The 21,184-nt window shown below is 46.2% G+C and overlaps 1 pseudogene; it reads left to right on the forward strand.

The window, feature by feature from the left end:
• The first annotated feature begins 2,439 nt into the window (after nucleotides 1–2,439).
• On the forward strand, nucleotides 2,440–20,876 carry LOC119960647 (annotated as a pseudogene).
• The last annotated feature ends 308 nt before the right edge of the window (nucleotides 20,877–21,184 follow it).

The raw sequence follows: 21,184 nt of genomic DNA on the forward strand, positions 1-21,184 counted from the left end.
GAACAGCTTCAGCCACCGAATGTATTAGACTGACACAAATTATAACGGACCTGCTTTAATTTGTGAAACCATCAAGTGCAGAATTGAGAATGTAGAACAGTACCTTTCAGGACCATCTAGCCATCCATCCATCAATCCCATTCACTAATTTCACAATCAAAATATTCACGCATCAAACCAACATCCATCACTACATCAAAGCAGTAACCCATTATCTTTTGGGTGAATGTTGGGGGCGTATTAATGTCATTGAACCAATAATCCAAAGGCCTGGGCTAATTCTGTGGGGATTTGGGTACACATCCTCCCGTAGTCTGTGGGGGGATTTGAGTTCAATTAATAAATCGAAAAAACATACTACTGGCCACCATGAACTCCCCTCTGCTTCGCCAATGAAATAAATCTGACATCCTTCCCTGGTCTCACCTACATTTGGCTCCAATCGGATAGCAACATGTCTGACTTCTGAGCTGGCCCAGCTCAAGAGCAATTAGGGATAGGGGATACCCGGTGGTCTTGACAGTGAGTCCCAAATTCCACGGAAGAATAAAAGGAAAAACACATAAATCTACATGTTAATCTATTACAAAATGTACCCTCTGTCTGATACTCTGTCTGATAGTCTGGTTGCATGTCTACCCATCATCACAATGTTATGAGATGTGGGAGAGATCCGTCAGCCGGCTATGTTGCTAAGAGTGGCAAGAGAAGCTGGATAACTCTCCTTAGAGATGGGAACAATTCAAATAGGTTCACAATTTAAAACGTAAAATGATCTCCAGTACTGTTGCTGGGTAGATTTGTTTATAAATAGTCCTCATTGACAATGTTACGAGTTTGAAGTTGGCTTGCAGCCAAGCGGTCAGTACTGAGCAAACAGATCTCTGAAAAACAAATCCAGATGTTTCCTGTAAACAACATTGAACATTCGAGCCTCCCTGACTGCAGGCGGCTGGATTGCTGCCAAATACTGTGTGGGGCAGATTAGCCTGAATATGAATGGATTAAATGGGATTTATCCATTCAAACAATAAATGTTTAGTCGCACATGAAGTAAACGTTTTAAATGGTGTTCCAGGCAAATAAATATACTCACTGAATGTTTTGTTCACTATGAGATTAAACACAATCTGAAAATAGTAACCTGACCAGATGCTATTTAATTTAAATTAGTTCTGAGTAAAGGTCACTCTAGTTATTAAAGTCCGTTTGTTAAAAACCTAATGAAGTGGGAGTGAGTGGTGTTGGTGGACCCAATCCACAAGTTCAATAAGATGACTCCAATTACAAAAAATAAAATAAAATTAATTAAAAGTTTTAAAATACTGCATTGAATTCGCGGGGAATCCTGGAATATTCTCCGAGTTGTCGATCTCCGTTAAACGGAGGCGTCTCTTATACCCGATTAGCACCGTGTTCTGTACAGTTTAATTTGTCTGGATTTCCATTATTTAACAGTCCCTCTCATTGCTGCTAATGAGTGGAGAAATGACCAGTTCATGACCAGCTTCAGTGGAAGATAAAACATTTATTCCTGTGATATTGTGTAATATGCCACAAAGTCCTGATATCCTGTGTTCCCAACACCAGTGAATGTTAGACAGCCGGTGGTCAGTAAAATTAACGGCAATGGTTTGGATGCTGAAGGATAACTTTGCTGATCACCGTGTCCGTTCTGATTCATTAACTTCTCTGTCAAAAGTTGGTGTGCATTTTATGTTTCTCTGTCAACTCACTGTTGAATTATCAGGCAAGCGGCTTCTTTTACCGCTAATGTTCACAGGACTGTCTGAGGCTGAGGGACAGTTCGAGAAATGTAAAGAGAGACTTTTTGTAATTTGAGAGTTTCTTCTTGTCTACAGACCCACATTGTACAGTGATGGCTATCCGCACTGCAAATGTAATCACGTCATTCATTCCCTCATTTAGTTACATTATGTCTGATAAATTATACTTTATTGTTGCAATGGGATAGAGTCCCGGAGTGTTGCAAATCTGAGTGACAAACGATTTATTCCCTGATAGTGTAATTTAATCTGTTTATGTTCATCCCTTTATATTGGAGTGCAGAAATAAAGAGACTTAATATATAATGGAATTCGATTTTACTTAGAGATGTTTAAATATCATTTCCCATTCAGATGAGGATAGACATTACAATGAATCCATTCAGCCAAACAAATATACCGATACCGATCTAATATCGTTTTTTAAATAATAACCTATTTAAATATCTGTGTCCATTCTGTTGGGGGTGTGGAAGGCGGGACGTGGATCCAGTCGCCGCCTCCACCAGGGAATCAACAGGCGGCGCCTGGAAAGCCGCCCCCTTCTGCCGGGTATTTAAATGCCGCTCACTGGGACCCGAATCCAACAGTCCGGGAGTTGGTTTGTTCACTGAGTTCCTGACACAACCATTTCCCCCAAATGACCAGAAGGATGAGGTGGGCCATTTCTCTCAGTTTGTTGCTGACTTTCTTATCCCGTGAGTAGTTTTTATTGTCCAAGTCTCTCACTGTTACTGTCTCAGTGTTAGTCTCTCTCTGGAATGTTCCAGAGTCACCAATCATTTCACCAGCATTAATCCTCGGGCTTTTTGATATATTTTTACAGGTGTCCAGTCGGATGTTGCATTAACTCAGCCGGAGGCAGAGACCGGGCGTCCCGGAGGCTCCCTGACACTGACCTGTAAAACCAGCGGCTTCAATCTTGGCAGCTACTGGATGGGTTGGATCCGCCAGGTTCCCGGACAGGGGCTGGAGTGGCTGGTGAGCTACCATTCTTCATCCAGCAACAGCTACGCCCCAGCAATTAAAGATCGATTTACTGCGTCCAAAGACACTTCGAACAACATCTTCTCTTTGGCCATGACGAACCTGAAGACCGAAGACACCGCCATCTATTACTGTGCAAGAGACCACAGCGAGAGGAACCAGGGCTGGACCCGCACAAGAACAGCTCGAGAGGGAATTCAGCAACTTGCAACTTAACCTGAAGGTCAGTACTTGATTCAAATGTAATATTAATGTCAGTGATCAGAGTCAAAACACAAGCTGCTTCTTACATAACTAACACAGAGAAAATTAAACAGTAAAACCTAACAAACCAATCGATCTAATAGGATGAGCTTTTGTCTGTTTATTTCAGCAATGACAGACCTGGATATAATCATCGTTTTATTATTTCTGATACTTGGAGAAAGTCTCTGTACATTGGGTTTGATAAACTGCTGTATAAATTGTAAATTAAATCAGAAGTAAACTTGTATTTGAAGTGAACATTGAGCGGCAGGACTGAACAGAGAGTGAGTGCAGTATTTGTGCGGCTGTCTGTCACTGTGACTACAGTGGGTCACAGTGCTGTGCACAGCGACATCCTCATACAAAAACCTCAGTGAAAGAGTTTGTTCAAATTGGTGATCAGCGTCACAGCAGGATTGCCAACTTAAATGAGGCTTAAATAAAACACAATATTAGTTTATAAAAAGGTATAAAAATCTTCCACTTTATCTCTGTTGACCGACACGCTAAATGTGCACAGAGGGTTTAAACGTGTTCCGATCCTCTTTATAAATGTAATGACCAGGACACGCTGAAATAGCTCACCCATTCGCTCTTGGAAGAGACAGAGTTAGTTTTTTGGGAGAGCAGTGAAATTAAATCTCTGTATTTTACAGTTAACAGTCTGCCGCAGTATTTGACACGCTGTGTCTCACTGTGATAACTGGGGCACAGCAGTTACTGTCAATACAAAAAGCCCCTCAGCACTAATTAACTGAGGCTGGCTCAGTGCTCGCTTTTACAATCCAACTTTATTCACAGTGAAGTATTAATTATGTTCATCACTGCCCAAATAACGAGAAATAATTTGGGAACACTGATAATTATTCACGAAATCCGTTCGCGTTTTCAGTAACATGCCCATGTGTTACTCTGAAATATAAACATTAGGGTCATTTCTGAGCAGCAAGCGAAATCCACAAATACAATTATAAATTAATGAAAATTCATTGTGACTTTACTTTGCCGTTGGTTTGTGAATATTTAAAACAGTGGTGGATTTCTGTCTATTTTGTGCAGGTGCGGTTAATGTATGGAGCTGCCCAGGGAATGTGACACTGTGACTACTTAGACTACTGGGGACAAGGCACCATGGTGACGGTGACTGCAGGTAAGAACCGTACAATTATTTCATGCTGTTTTATTTCAGTCGTTGTTTTCTATTTTGATCTATTTTAACAATTCATTCGTTCACTGAATTGCGTGTTTGCTGGATTCTGTATTGACATTTTGTTGTAATGTTTCACGTGATTCTGCTGAAAAGGGTTCGAGAATTACTCTGCCTCTTGACACAAAGGTGCTGCTGAGGGATTTAGTCCCTGGTTATTGTGATTTGGTGTTTATTTCCTGAGGATACTGTGTGGCTGGGTTACTTTAAATATCAAACGTCTGTTAAACAGTTTGGCGTTTCTGCAATGTTTAATGTCGGCGACTGTGTGTCTGGGTGACTTTGAATAAGTACAATTTGTGAAGCGGTTTGGCGTTTCTGTATTGTTTCTGCATTGTTAATATTGGGTTCGACTGTGCAGGTTAGGTGAATTGGCCATGCTAAATTGCCCCTTAATTGGAAAAAAATTATTGGGCACTAAATTTAAAAAAAAGTCTCGGTGACATTTGGTGGTTGCAAGTTTTACCACCAAGTGTTAGAACTCGAACCCAATATTAACAAAAAACTCTAAAGTTTCTGCGTCAATTTATTGATCATGTTCAGCTTATTCACAATGCTGAGGATATTCTTCCATATTTCTGTTTAATTATTCATTCATTTGATGACAAGCGGATTTGGTGGCTTCTAGATTGATATTTTCTTTAAATGTTATGTTTGGTTCTTTTGAAACTATTTTTTGAATTGAGCTGCTTCTCCATGAAGCGAGTTTCAGTCCCTCGGTGATGTGATGTCGTATTTTTCTTGTATCTGGGTGACATTGAATAAGGAAAATGCGTGAAACGGTTTGGCGTTTCCGCATTGTTTAAACTCGGTGACACCGACTGGTTACATGTTTTGTAATTGAATGAAAACAATATACGCGTTTGGACCTACTTGACACATGATTAGAGGCAGAAAACAGGCATGATTGTAGATTAAACGTAGCCATGGTTCAAGGCACCCTTTCGAATGTAAGTTATTTCTGCAATAACAGCCTGGCTTTTCTGCAATGTTTGCTCTCGTGGGTCGAGCTGGTTTGCTGCATTTGATATTGAGATGTTTTTGAAATGTTAAGTTTGATTCTGTTAAGTGTAGAATTCTCGGAAATGGGTTTCAGTCCCTCAGTGATGTGTTTTGTTGTTGTCTTGCTGAGAGGCTTGTGTGTCTGGGTGACTTTGAATAAGTACAATTTGTGAAGCGGTTTGGCGTTTCTGTATTGTTTCTGTATTGTTTAAACTCGGTGACACTGAGCGGTTACAGGTTTTCTGGTTCAATGCAAACAGTCTACGTGTTTGAATCTCTTTGGAACACGATTGGAGTGAACAAATCGGCAGGTTTCGGAAATAAAGAAACGAATTACAGATATATTAGGGTATTTTTAAAATGTTAACTGATGGTTACATAGAACATAGAACAGAACAGGCCCTTCATGTTGTGCCGAGCCATGATCACCCTACTCAACCCACGTATCCACCCTATACCCGTAACCCAACAATTATTAAATTAAGCAAGAACTTTTCTCCTTAGTTTGTTCATTATGTTGCCGTGCTGTATTGGATCTGAATGAAGTGTTTTCACAATGTTTCACACTGATTAAATTGGATCTCCTTTTTTTAACAATATTTTTAATAATTAAATTACAGGGATTGCCTGAGTTCTTAAATCTAGGAAGCACTTTTATTCATCACAAACTGCCAGGGTCTTTACATGTGTAAATATATATAGTTTCAAATCATGACAGTTTATCAACTCGGGAGAACCGCTTTGACACACAGATGATATATTCTACGTGTCTGAATGTTTCCATCCGGCTATTTTAAGTTTATTGTTTAACTTTGCCAAAGATTTAATTAAACCTAAATTATTTAACAAAGTTTCAAGCTGGAGCAGGTTTCGAATTATAGAAAAACATTTTTGTATTATTTATATTATGGTACAGATCAGTTAACAAGGCAACGAATAGACATTACCAATAACTAGCAATGCAATATTAGTACTAACTAATTCAACATAAGCGACCTCCTGCAATTGACACACTGGCGCGCAATATCAAAGCTTTTGGAGAATGTTTAATTGTACCGAAAATGAATTTAGTTACAATGCATTTCCTTACTCGGGTCGATGCAGTGTGTCGCGTCGATTCAGGTAATCAGTTTTCGATGTGAATGTTTCCTGGTTTCTATCTTTATTTCAAACACTGATCTCTGTGATGAACATTAAACTACATAAAGTGCTGATGGAGAATCCGTGGAGAATCTGTGGACTTTTACGACAGTAAAACCGGCGCCACACCTGGACCGATTCTGCTACCGTTGAGGGGCTAGCACCCGTACCGCGTGGAACACACTCGATTCCACTGAAAAATGGTGCAGGACACGCCGGATCCGTGATCGACACTCTGCAGGCTGACAAGCTGCAGCCACACATACACATTACAGTCCCCACACACACATATCCCAGCCAACAAGATGGTACTGGTTATGCTGGAGTGCACCCATACAACCAGTCGGCTGGGGCCAGAGGGCACCAGGTTCAAAGTGGGCTGTTAGTGGTGTGCGCAGTTGCATGGCTGCTTTGCCGGCGGCGTCAATGGTATACTATGTTTGTCCACCCCCCTCCCCCACACAGCCCACCTCCTGGTCAGTCCCGCTATTACCCACGGCCCTGGCAGAAGCCCCCTAGCCAGCGGCACAACTGTCTGCAAACTAAGGCGATGTTGGACACCTTCCATACCCCCTCTCCCTTCCTCAGCAGCCACCACGCCAGATTCACGATTTTTAAAAGCACAAGTGAACCACGCCATTGGGAACGCAGCTAATCGGAGGTGGAGAATCGCAATGACCCTGGCGATACCAGCTTGGGCCCGTTAATGATTATGCAAATGGTGCCCACTGTATGTGTGGAGTCAAACGCATTGACGCCGTTTTTGAGGTAATGGAGAATCGTGATTGGCATCAAATCTGGGCCTGTCCTGACTTTGGTATCGGAAGCTATTCTCCGCCAAATCACATTTCCCAATTTCGATGTCAGTTTATGGAAAATCCCGCCCTCTGTCTCTCACACATACACACACACAGCCTCACACGCCCATTCTCTTCCATGCCCTCGCTATCGTTCTCTCTCTCCAACTATCTCTGACACACAAACACTCTGTCACCCACTCTCTCTCACAACAGGCACATTATCACAGGGGCTCTCACAATCGACACCACAGAGGCTGGTTTAGCTCACTGAGCTCAATAGCTGGCTTTTCAAGCAGACCAAGCAGGCCAGCAGCACGGTTCAATTCCTGTACCAGCCGCGCCGGAATGTGGCGACTAGGGGCTTTTCACAGTAACTTCATTGAAGCCTACTCGTGACAATAAGCGATTTTCATTTTTTCATTTCATCTCCCTCTCTATTTCTCTTCCACACACTCATTCTCTCTCAAATGCATTCGCTCTCAGACACTCTCATTCTTTCTCACATGCAATCTCCCAAACACACCTGCACACTGTTTCACATGCACTATCACAGTCTCACTCCCAAAAATAGCATATATGTCTCACACTCTCTCACAAACACACACAGAGGCACGTTATTACTCTCTTTCATACACTCAATCTCCCTCTCTCACAGGCTCTCTCTCACACACACTCTCTCTCGCATAAATTATCTCTTGCACACACGCACCCTCACACGCACTCTCTCTCATACACATGCTCTCTCATACACATGCTCTCTCATACACACGCTCTCCCACACACCCGTGCTCTCATACACAGTCTCTTGCATACCATGCTCTCTCACATACGCGCTCTTTTGCACACATGCTTTTTCGCACACAAGCTCGCACACATGCTCTCTCCCAGACTCACACACATGCTCCCTCTCACACATGCTTTCTCACCCACACACTCTCTCACACATGCGCTCTCTTGCACTCATGTTCTCGCACACACACTCTCTCGTTCTCACACTCTCTCACACACAGGCTCACTTGCACACCTGGTCTCTTGCACACATGCTCTTTCACACATACCCTCTCTCACAGAACCTCTCTCTTGCACACACTCTCTGACACACATGTGTTCACACACACACTCTTGCACACATTCTCTCACACACACAGGCTCTCTTCCACACACACTCTCTCACACACATGCTCTCTCACATACATGCTCTCTCACATACATGCTCTCTGAGGCACACGCTCTCTCTCATACATATGGTTTCTCACACACACGTATCTTTTTGCACACATGCTCTCTCACACATATTCTATCTCACACATTCGGTCTCTCACATACACGGTAGCTCACACTCACACTCTCTCGTATACAGGCTTTCTCACACATTCTTTCACACACATGCTCTCGTGCACACACGCTCTCTCACATGCATGCTCTCTTACACACACTCTCTCACACTCACGTGCTCCACCACACGTACCCTCTCACACTCATGCTCTGTCACACACACACACTCTCTCACACATACATGCTTTGCCACACATGCTCGCTCACACATACTCTATCGCACACACACGTGCTCCACTACACATTCTCGCTCACATACACACTCTCTCACACACATCCTTGCATGCTGGTGAACACAGGCTTTCTCACACATACGCTTTCTCACACAAACACTCTCTCACACGTACGTGTTCTGCCACACATGCTCTCTCACACACATGCTCTCTCACACACATGCTCTCTCACACACAGTCTCTCACACACATGCTCTCTCACACACATTCTCTCTCACACACATGCTCTCTCACACACATGCTCTCTCACACACATGATCTCTCACACACACAGTTTCTCACACACATGCTCTCTCAAACACATGCTCTCTTGCACACATGCTCTCTTGCACACTCACACATGCACTCTCTCATACACACAGTCTTGATCTATCTCTCTCAGAAACACACACACATTTACACGCATGTATGCACATACATATGCAGCCACATACGCACACTCTCTCACGCACACACACTCTTCGACACACAGGTGAAAATGACTGAATTTGACATCAAGGCAGCATTTGAACGAGTGTGGCGTCAAGCAACCCAAACAAAATGGAATCGATGGGAATCAGGAGAACAATCTCTGCTGGTTGGAGTCATAACCAGCACCAAGGCAGATGGTTTCCGCTGCTGGAGGTCAATCATCTCAATTCCAGGACATCACATCAAAAGTTCCTCAGAGCATTGTCTTTTCAGTTTATTCGCCAATGACCTTCTTTAAATCATAAAGTGAGAAGTGGGGTTGTTCTCTGATGATTGCAGCTTGTTCAGCACCATTATTAACTGTGCAGATACTGAAGAGGTTTATCTGCAAATAAAACAAGATGGGGGCTATGTCCAGGCTTCGGCTATCAAGTGGTCAGTAACAATCACGTCACACACTTGAAGGAAATGGTCACCCCAGCAAGAATGGATCTTATGATCACCTCTTGGCATTCATCATTGAATCCCCCACCATCAACATGCGAGGGATTAACATGGACCTGAAAGTGATCTGGATGAGCCACGTACAATTTGTGGCCAGAAGAACTGATCAGAGGTGAGGAATCCTGCGGTGTAAAACTCAACTCCTGTCTCCCCAAAGCTTGTCTACCATCTAAAGATCCACTGCAGAAGCTCATGAAGACTCCTTAGACAATACCTTCGAAACCCATGACATTACAATGTGGACAAGGACAGCAGACACACCAACTGTAAGTTCTTCCCCAGGTCACTCAACACCATTCCTTCAATTTCGCTGGTTCAACATCCTGTAACTGCCCCCGACACAACACCAGATGGACTGAGTGGTTGATGAAGGAAGCTCACCACCATCTTGTCAAGTGCAATAAGGAATGGGAAATAAATGCTGGCCGAGCCAGAGACGTCTACATCACAAGAATGAATAATACAACACACTCTCTCTGACACAGTATTGCAATAATATTACTAAAAATTCCCATTTGCAAAATGAAAATGCATTAAGTTGCAGAAATGTTCATTGTTCCAGTTCTGAATTGTTTAGTGAAAAATGAAATGACATCGGCATTAAAGCAGCTGCCCAGTGATCTACACTGCTGCCTGACTTTACACAGCCGGTGTTACTGAAAGTATTAAAGTAGCTGCCCAGTGATCTACACTGCTGTCTGACTGTACACAGCCAGTGTTACTGAAAGCTGATCAATGTGGAGAATAAGGACAGGATGGATGGAGAGGAAGAGGAGGGGGTGGGGAGCCGAATGGAGGAGCCCCCAGCTCGGCTGTGGATAACAGGCAACAGAAAGCTGAGCCTGAGCGGAAAATCATCCAGGGAAACATCGTCCTAATGGGCTGGGAGCACCCGGGAATGATCACTCACACACGGTCACTCACTCACTCACTCACTCACCTATCTTCACTCATTCACTTACCCTCATTCACCATGCTCACAGTCACTGATTGACCCTCACTCCCCCATCCTAACACCCACCCTCACTCACCTACCCTCACACTCACCTTCACTCACCCACCCTCACACCCACCCTCACTCACCTACCCTCACACTCACCTTCACTCACCCACCCTCACACCCACCCTCACTCACCTACCCTCACACTCACCCTCACTCACCCACCCTCACACCCACCCTCACTCACCTACCCTGACACCCACCCTCACTCACCTACCCTCTCATCCACCCTCACTCACCCACCCTCATTCACTCAGCCTCACTCACCTACCATTCCATCCATCCTCACTCACCCACCCTCATTCACTCAACCTCACTCACCTACCCTCACTCAACTATCCTCACACTCCCACCCTCATTTACACACCCTCGCATACCCCCCATCTACTGTCACACCCACCCTCACTCTTGAACACTCACCCAAGCGTACTCACACGTTCCACACTCACTCATCCTCCCTCCCTGACACACACTCATTCACCGACCCTCCCTGACACACTCTCACTAACCCACCCTCCCTTACATACTCTCACTCACCCACCCTCCCTGACACACTCACACCCACCCTCCCTGACACACTCTCATTCACACACCCTCCCTGACACACTCCCTCACCCACCATCCCTGACACACACTCACACACCCACCCTCCCTGACACACTCTCACTCACCCACCCTCCCTGACACATTCTCACTCACACACCCTCCCTGACACACACACACACTCACCCACCCTCCCTGACACACACACCCTCCCGACACACTCTCACCCACCCACCCTCCCTGACACACACACACTCACCCATTCTCTCTGACACACTCTCACTCACCCACCCTCCCTAACACACTCTCACTCACCCACATTCCCTGACACACTCATTCACACACCCTCCCTAACACACTCTTACTCCCCGACCCTCCTTGACACACTCTCACTCACCCACACTCCCTGACACACTCTCACTCACCCACCCTCCCTGATACTCTCAGTCAACGACCCTCCCTGACACACTCTCACACACCCACCCACACTCACCCACCCTCCCTGGCACAGTCACACTCACCCACTCTCCCTGACACAGTCTCAATCTCCCACCCTCACTCACCCACACTCCCTGACTCTCTCACTCACCCACCCTCCCTTACACACTCTCACTCACCCACCCTCCCTGACACACTCACACCCACCCTCCCTGACACACTCTCATTCACACACCCTCCCTGACACACTCCCTCACCCACCATCCCTGACACACACTCACACACCCACCCTCCCTGACACACTCTCACTCACCCACCCTCCCTGACACATTCTCACTCACACACCCTCCCTGACACACACACACACACTCACCCACCCTCCCTAACACACTCTCACTCACCCACATTCCCTGACACACTCATTCACACACCCTCCCTAACACACTCTTACTCCCCGACCCTCCTTGACACACTCTCACTCACCCACACTCCCTGACACACTCTCACTCACCCACCCTCCCTGATACTCTCAGACAACGACCCTCCCTGACACACTCTCACTCACCCACCCACACTCACCCACCCTCCCTGGCACAGTCACACTCACCCACTCTCCCTGACACAGTCTCAATCTCCCACCCTCACTCACCCACACTCCCTGACTCTCTCACTCACCCGCCCTCCCTGACACACTCACCCACCACCCTCCCTGACACATTCTCACTCACCTACCCTCACTCGCACCCCCACACACTCACCAATCCTCATTCACCATCACTCATCCTCATTGTCTTACCCTTACTCCCCCAACCTAGCTCACTCACTCTCATTCACACACTCTCACTCACTCTCCCTCACTCACCCACCCTGATTCACTCACCCTCCCTCACTCATTCATCCTGAAACACCCACCCACCTTCACCCATCGTCACTCACTCACCCACCCTCACTCTCCGAACAGGCGCTGGAATGTGGAGACTAGGGGCTTTTCACAGTAACTTACTTGAAGCCTACTCGTGACAATAAGCGATTTTCATTTCATTTTCATTTCACTTCATTTCCCACCCACCCTCACTCATTCTCACACACCCTCATTCAGTAACCCACACTCACTCACACATTCTCCCTCATCCTCATTCAACTACCATCACTCACCCTAACTCACCCACACTCACTCACCCTCTAACTCATCATCACTCCCCCGTCCTCCCTCACACGCCTACCCTGACGCATTTCACCCTCACTCACATAGCCTCACTCATTCACCCTCACTTACAAAGACTTGTACCCACCCTCTTTCACGCGCCTTCACTCACACTTCCTCACTCACACACCGGACACACCCACTCACCGTCACCCACTATCACTCGCCCTCATTTACTCCCTCACCCACACTCACTCCCACTCACCCACACTCACTCTCTCACTCTCATTCACGCACCCTAATTCACCCTCACTCACACACCCAAACTCATACACACACCCTCATCCACCCACACCATCCCCTCACTCACTTTACCACCATCACGCACCCACCCTCACTCACCCTCCCACTAATTATCAATGTAAGAAGTCTTACAACACCAGGTTAAAGTCCAACAGGTTTGTTTCAAACACGAGCTTTCGGAGCACGGCTCCTTCTTCAGGTGAATGGAAAGGCTTGTTCCAGAAATGTTTATATAGACACAGTCAGAGATGCCCCGGAATGCGAGCACCTGCAGGCAATCAAATCATCAAAGATGCAGAGAGAGAGGTAACTCCAGGTTAAAGAGGTGTGAATTGTCCCAAGCCAGTTCAGTCGGTAGGCCTCTGCAAGTCCAGGCTTGTTGGTGGGGGCCGAATGTAATGCGACATGAATCCCAGATCCCGGTTGAGTCCGCATTCATGCGTGCGGAACTTAGCTATAAGTTTTTGCTCAGCAATTTTGCATTGTCGCGTCTCCTGAAGGCCTCCTTCAGGAGACGCTACAACGTCTCCTGAAGGCCGGGGGAAGACGCAAAGAGCCGGGGGAAGTGAGACGCGACAACGCAAAATTGCTGAGCAAAAACTTATAGCTAAGTTCCGCACGCATGAATGCGGACTCAACCGGGATCTGGGATTCATGTCGCATTACATTCGGCCCCCACCAACAAGCCTGGACTTGCAGAGGCCTACCGACTGAACTGGCTTGGGACAATTCACACCTCTTTAACCTGGAGTTACCTCTCTCTCTGCATCTTTGATGATTTGATTGCCTGCAGGTGCTCGCATTCCGGGGCATCTCTGACTGTGTCTATATAAACATTTCTGGAACAAGCCTTTCCATTCACCTGAAGAAGGAGCCGTGCTCCGAAAGCTCGTGTTTGAAACAAACCTGTTGGACTTTAACCTGGTGTTGTAAGACTTCTTACTGTGCTCACCCCAGTCCAACGCCGGCATCTCCACATCATGACTAATTATCAATGACACGCCTCGCTCACTTAGCCACACTCATACGTCCTCACTCACCTACACTCACTCATTTATCCTCCCTCATTCACCCTCACTCAATCATCCTGACTCATTCATCCTGACTCATTCATCCTCCCTCACTCACCCAACCTCACGCACCCACGCTCACTGACTCCGCCTCATTTGTTCACCCACTCCATTCACTCACTGGCAGTCAATCCCCTGACTCCCCCACCTCACACCCACCCTCTCTCACCCACCCTCGCTCACTCATCTTCACTCACACTCACTACACAACCTCACTCACCCAGCATCACTCATTTTGACTGATTCATCCTCGGTGACGCACACTCGCCCATTTACCCTGACTCAGTCAGTCACCCTGATTTGCCACTCATCAACACTCATCTATCCCAACTCACTCACGGGCACGCACTCTCCGACCCTCACTCGGTTACTCACTCACCCGCACTTACCCTCCTACCCTCACTCAGTTACTAACTCACCCACAGTAACTCATACTCAGGAAATCGGCACGGGGGCGTCTGCAACGAGAGAGGAATAGAGAACTGGAGCGAAACTGATGACGAGTGGCGCCCGAATGTGGCTCATGACACGGGAGCGGCGGGAGCCGGAGGAAAGGCGCAGAGAGCCTGAGGAAAGTGTGGACAGCCGGGGGAAAGTGCGGAGAGCCTGGGGAAAGTGCAGAGAGCCGGAGGAAAGGCGTCGGAGCCCAGAGAGGGCGGGGAGAAGAGCAAAGAGGCGGCGAAAAGACAGAGTTGGGGAGAAAGGGCAGAGATGTGGGGAAACGCACAGAGAGCCGGAGAAAAGGGCAGAGAGCTGGAAAGAATCAGAGAGAGCAGGTGAAAGGTGCAGAGAGCCGGGGGCAGGTGCAGAGAGCCGGGGGAAAGCGCAGAGAGCCGGGAGGAGGAGCAGAGAGCCGGGGGAAAGCGCAGAGAGCCGGGGCAAGGAGCACAGTGCTGGGAGCCGGGGGAAGTGCTGGGAGCTGGGGGAAGTGCAGGGAGCCGGGGGAAGACGCAAAGAGCCGGGGGAAGTGCTGGGAGCCGGGTGAAGTGAGGAGAGACGGAAGAAAGTCCATGAAGTGGGCGATAAGCGGTAAGAATCGGGGTAAAGTGCACGGTGCTGGCGAAAGGCTCAAAGGGCCCAGGGAAAGTGCCAGGAACCGGGAAAAGCCCCAAAGAACTGGGAAAAGTGCAGCGCACATGGGCAAAGCACAATGAGCCGGGGAAAAATGCAGAGTCGAGGGAAAGTGCAGAGATCCGTGGAAAAGAGCAGAGAACTGCAAGAAAGTGACGGGAGCGGGCGAATGGTGCAGAGATCCAGAGGGAACCGCAGAGAGATGGGGGAACGCACAGAGAGCGCGGGGCGGGGAGCGGGGGGATTGCAGACAGCCCGGTCTCAGTGACAGGCGGAATGTGGAGCTAACATCACAATCAGCACAGCCAGGATCTTATTGAATGGGAGAGGAGGCTCGACTGACCGAATGGCCGCCTCCCGCTGTTAATGTTCATGATCCTAAAATTAGGGAATGTTGCTCTTACTCAAATTTAGAGTTTTGTTGTAATTATATAAATGTGCATTCCGAAGGTATTTTTCAAGCAAAGTCACTATTCTCTGGTTTGGGGAGTGGGGGTAGTGAGGTGGAGAGAGGAGGGGGCATCAGTCAGTTTGAACAAAGGGAATTTCCCAAAATCGCAAAGATATAAATGAAGGGACAACTTCTTTATCACAAAGTGCTGTTGATTGTGACGTACACAGCTCAGTTAGCTGAATTGTGACGTACACAGCGCAGTTAGCTGGATTGTGACGTACACAGCTCAGTTAGCTGGATTGTGACGTACACAGCTCAGTTAGCTGGATTGTGACGTACACAGCTCAGTTAGCTGGGTTGTGACGTACACAAATCAGGGAGCAGGATTGTGACGTACACAGCTCAGTTAGCTGGACTGTGACGTACACAGCTCAGTTAGCTGGATTGTGACGTACACAGCTCAGTTAGCTGGATTGTGACGTACACAGCTCGGTTAGCTGGATTGTGACGTACACAACTCAGTCCGCTGGATTGTGACGTACACAGTTTAGCTGGATTGTGACGTACACAGCTCAGGTAGCTGGTTTGTGACGTACACAGCTCAGTTAGCTGGGCGGCTGGTTCGTAATGAAGATCAATCCCAGCAGCGCGGGTTCAATTGCTGCACCGGCTGAGGTTATTCATGAAGACCCCCATTCTCAACCTTGCCGATGGCCTGAGGTGTGGTGACCCTCAGGTTAAATCACCACCAGTTAGCTCTCAAACGGAGAGAGCAGTCTTCGGGACTATGGGATATTACATTTTGTTTTACATGATGGCTGACATAATGGGGAAAATATTCCGCTTTTCGCGTTCAATCCAATGCAAATTACATCATTCAGATTGCATCAAAATGTTGTTTTATGCCAGGTGATAGAGACGGAGGAAGATGTGAGTTTCTAATGAGGGGGGTCAACAGATGGAGGTTCTCAAATGATAGAACTAATAGAAGCTGAAATGTGGATGTAGCATTTGTTAGGAAAATGTTGGAATAAACACATAGTTCTCGTCAAATTTTGAAATGTTTGGTTACTGAATAAATACAATCCCAGAGTCTAACTTGTTCAATTGGCCATTCTCGCCCAGCGACACTGTCTCCGCCCACTCTCTACAGCCTGGTCTCCTCCTGTCAGCAACACAACACCGACGGCTCCGTGACCTACGGCTGTTTGGCGATGGACTACTCCCCAGAAATCACCAGCCTTACCTGGAAGAAAGATGGGCAGCCGATCATCACTGGAGTTAAGAAATACCCGTCAGTGAGAAACAAGAAGGGAACCTACACCCTGAGCAGCCAGTTAATCATCACAGAGTCAGAGGGGGGATGCAGCAAAATCAGCTGTGAGGTTCGACACAGCGGCTCAGACAAGAGCATTGGAATGGCATGTAAGTGTTGTGGAAACTGTGAAAATCAGAAACCTATGATTACCTTGTATAGGATCTTGGATATAACTAATTTTAATACTCTGCATATTTCTGATCCCTGGAAAATCCAGCTTTGTGTCTATTGACCACAAACATGTTTTAAAGCATATGAACTCATTTTTTTCATCAATTTCTTCTGCAAGAAATATCTAATTGTGTTTCTTGAAGGTCCCAGAATTTATGCTCCAAATGTTCTCCTCACCGTGAGTTCCAGTGAAGAAATCACAAGACAGAAATTTGCAACCATCGTCTGTTCAATCAACGATTTCCATCCAAAGTCAATGACGGTGAAGTGGCTGAAGAATGGACAACCCATGGGTTCAGGAATTGTCACCTCTCCCGCCTGTGAAGTGAAGGGGAACTTCTCGGCGAGCAGTCGGCTGACAGTCTCCGCTGGGGAATGGTTCAGCAAAGCGGTCTATACCTGCCAGGTCACTCATGAAGAGGTCACCCAAATTCACAACATCACCGCGTCTGGTAAGAGACACAAACAGAGGAAACAATAAATTATCCTGCACTCTGATGTTAATCCAAATCAGGAATTTACTGAAGTTAGTACAAAGCACAGAATAACTTCTAGTTTGTTGCCATGTAGTTTGTGTTTCATTCTGATGTAAGAGCTGCATTAGGATTGCTGACCATTCACGATTTTATGAATATAGAAATAAATGTATCCCTATAATTTGAAGTAATTTAGTGAGTGAGGTGAATCAATGAAATGAAAATCGCTTATTGTCACAAGTAGGCTTCAAATGAAGTTACTGTGAAAAGCCCCTCGTCGCCAAATTCCGGCGCCTGTTCGGGGAGGCTGGTATGGGAATTGAACCCGCGCTGCTGGCCTTTCTTGGTCTACTTTAAAAGCCAGCTATTTAGCCCTGTGCTAAACCAGCCCCTGGTGGACTTGATATCAGCTTTATCCTCAGACAGCTGATTATATTTGAGAGTCAGTGGGTGTGTGGAACCCTTAACTGATAACAGCTCCGGGGGAAGTGTTGGAAAGTTCATCCAACCTATTTATGGATCTGCCTCCAGTACTTCGTCCCTGAGATCAGGACTGGAATATTTGTATTGGGAATGCTGCAATACTGATTCGTTAGAATGATATCGGGGCTGACTGTATTTCACATTGAGAATAGTTTTCAGAAACCAAACTGGTTTTCCAATGCGTATCGAAGATTAAAGGCGATCTTTAGAGGTTGATGCTTCGAAGTTGATTATTTCGAGGTTGATGCTTCGAAGTTGATTTATTCCCATTTAGAGTTCAGGCTGAATCCTTCTCACCTGATTCTGAAGATCAAACTTGGGTTGATTTCCACTTTTTTCATTCACAGATCCTTCCGTTTGCACTGATGCCTCAGTAACAATACTGCCACCACCAATAGAACAGGTCTTGCTGGAGGCGACTGTAACCTTAACCTGCGTCATTTCGAATGCTCCTTTTGGAGTCAACGTGTCCTGGAGTGAAGCGAAGAAGCCGCTGAAATCAGAGATTGCCGACCAGCCTGGGGCAGATACTGAGAGCGTGGTCAGCAAATTAAACATCTCCACACAAGCCTGGCTGAGTGGGGCTGTGTTTGACTGTGTGGCGAGCCATCAGGACCTGCCAACTCCTTTAAGAATTTCAATCCACAAAAAAATAGGTGAGCGGTGAGATTGAAGCAACAAGTGAGTCATTGTGTCTATTTCCAGTGTCAGAGCACCAGTCAGTATTTAGCATTCAGTGTATTTATGGTCTATTCTGATTGGTAATTCCACTAACTAAATACTCTGAGATTTAGAGTTTAAGGGGGGAATTGATATGCAGATGAACGAACAATGAATTAAAAACAGTGATATTGGGTTTAGATGGAGCGAGACCATAGACCACAAGACTTGGGAGCAGACGTAGCCCATAGGGCCCATCAACTCTGATCCAGCCTTCAATGAGGTCCTGACTGATCTGATGTGATAATCTTCAACTCCTCTTTCCCGCCTTATCCCCATATCCCTTGACGCCATTACTGATTTAAAATCTATCTCTCTCAACCTTGAACATACAGAACAACCCAGAATCTACAGCCCCCAGCGTTAAATAATTCCACAGCTTCACTGCCCTCTGAGAGAGGAAATTCCTTCTAATCTCCGGAGTAAATAGGTGAACCCTTACTTTGCGATCATTCACTCTGCTCCTAGATGCTCCCACAAGGGAAAGCAACCTCTCAGCATCTATCCTAAGAAGCTCCCTGAGAATCTTTCATGTATCGATTGGGTCGCCTTCATTCTTCTAAACTCCAATAAGTACAGCCCAACCTAGTTAACCTCAGATCATAAGAAAATCCCTCCATACTCCGGGGCAACCTCGTGATCCTTCTCTGGACTGCCTTCAAAACCAATCTGTCTTCCTTAGATAAGAGCACCAAAGCTATTCAAAGTATATCAGGTGTGGACTAACTAATACCTTGTATAGTTTTAGCTGGACTTCCCCATGTTTATATATTCTATTCCCTTTGAAATAAATGTCAACATTCAATTAGTCTCCAGATTACCTGCAGAACTTGCTTTGTGTGATTTCTGCACGAGGACCCCCAATTCCCCCGTTACTTCAGCTTTCTACAGTCTTTCTCCATCTAAATAATATTCCGTTATGTTCCTCCTCCTACCAAAGTGTCTAACCTCATATTTTCCAACATTATGTTCCATCTGCCAAGTTTTTACTCAGTAACTTAAGCTGTCTCTGTCCCTCTGTAGACTTTATGTCCTCACCACTTGCCTTTCTACCAGTTTTCTATCTGCAGCCATTGCACGAGTACATACACTTATTAAACACAGTTTTGAAATTCATGTATATTACATCTACTGGCCCCCCTCTCTCTAGCCTTCTCGTTATCACCTCAAAGAATTGCAATAAATTTGTCAAGCATGATTTACCTTCACAAAGCCGTGTTATCTCTGCTTAATTATATTCTGTATGTCTAAATGCTCAGCTATTGAGGTCCCTGGCCGATAGTTACCTGTTTTTGTCTCCCTCCCTTTTGAATAAGGGTGTCACATTGGCAGTTTCCCAATCCTCTTGGGGTAAGGTGGGAGGAGCCTGGTGTGGAGTTGATACACCAGCACAGAACAGTTGGGCCGAATGGCCTGTTTCCCTGCTGTACACTTTCTGAAACTTTCGAATCCAATATCCGTAAATTCTCAGGGAAAAGGATTGTGTCCACCTCTGCTCCGAGCTGGGAAACCGGACAGATCCCAAAGTGGAAAATGGAAACCTTTAAAATCCAACACAAAACACATTTCTCTCACATCTAACCCGCGGTTCCATTGTCTCCGGAATTCCCCATTTTATTGACATTTATTGTACATTTTCTGCAGATCCCAATCCGCGGGAACCGTCCGTTTCTGTCCTCCTGCCCTCGGCTGAAGACGTCTCCGCTCAGAGATTCGTTTCCCTCAGCTGCTTAGTGAGAGGTTTCTCCCCCCGAGAGATCTTCGTCAAGTGGACCGTCAATGACAAGCCGGTGAATCCCGGGAACTACAAGAACACCGAGGTGATGGCGGAGAACGGCAATAGCTCCTTCTTCATGTACAGCCTGTTATCCATTGCAGCGGAGGAGTGGGCCAGCGGCGCTTCTTACTCCTGTGTGGTGGGACATGAAGCCATCCCCTTGAAGATCATCAACAGAACGGTTGATAAATCCAGCGGTAAACCCAGTTTTGTGAACATTTCCCTCGCTCTGATGGACACCGTTAACTCATGTCAATGATAATCTATTGGTTATATTTCGAATTAAAATAAAAATAATAAAGGTTTCTTCCTCCAATTGTGATTTAAATGTACAGCCGCTTAATTAATGGAGCTTCCACTTTGCTGATCTGCTCAATGAGACCCGGATTTCTACAGGTCTCGGCACCAAGTCTGATACAACCAGAGCTCCCAGCTCAGATACACCCTGGGTTAGAGACAGAGTAAAACTGATTCATTCCAAGATTCAGCAAAATATCTTCATTGACTTTCCTCCAGCTGAGGAGAAATCGGACAATTCCCCATTTCAGACAAATAAACACCACATTTAAATCTCGGTGTTCCTGCTTCTCTCATTGTCCATCCCTTTAAAATTAATGTCAGCTT

Source organism: Scyliorhinus canicula, unplaced genomic scaffold, assembly GCF_902713615.1.
Source record: "Scyliorhinus canicula unplaced genomic scaffold, sScyCan1.1, whole genome shotgun sequence".
Classification (NCBI taxonomy): Eukaryota; Metazoa; Chordata; class Chondrichthyes; order Carcharhiniformes; family Scyliorhinidae; genus Scyliorhinus; species Scyliorhinus canicula.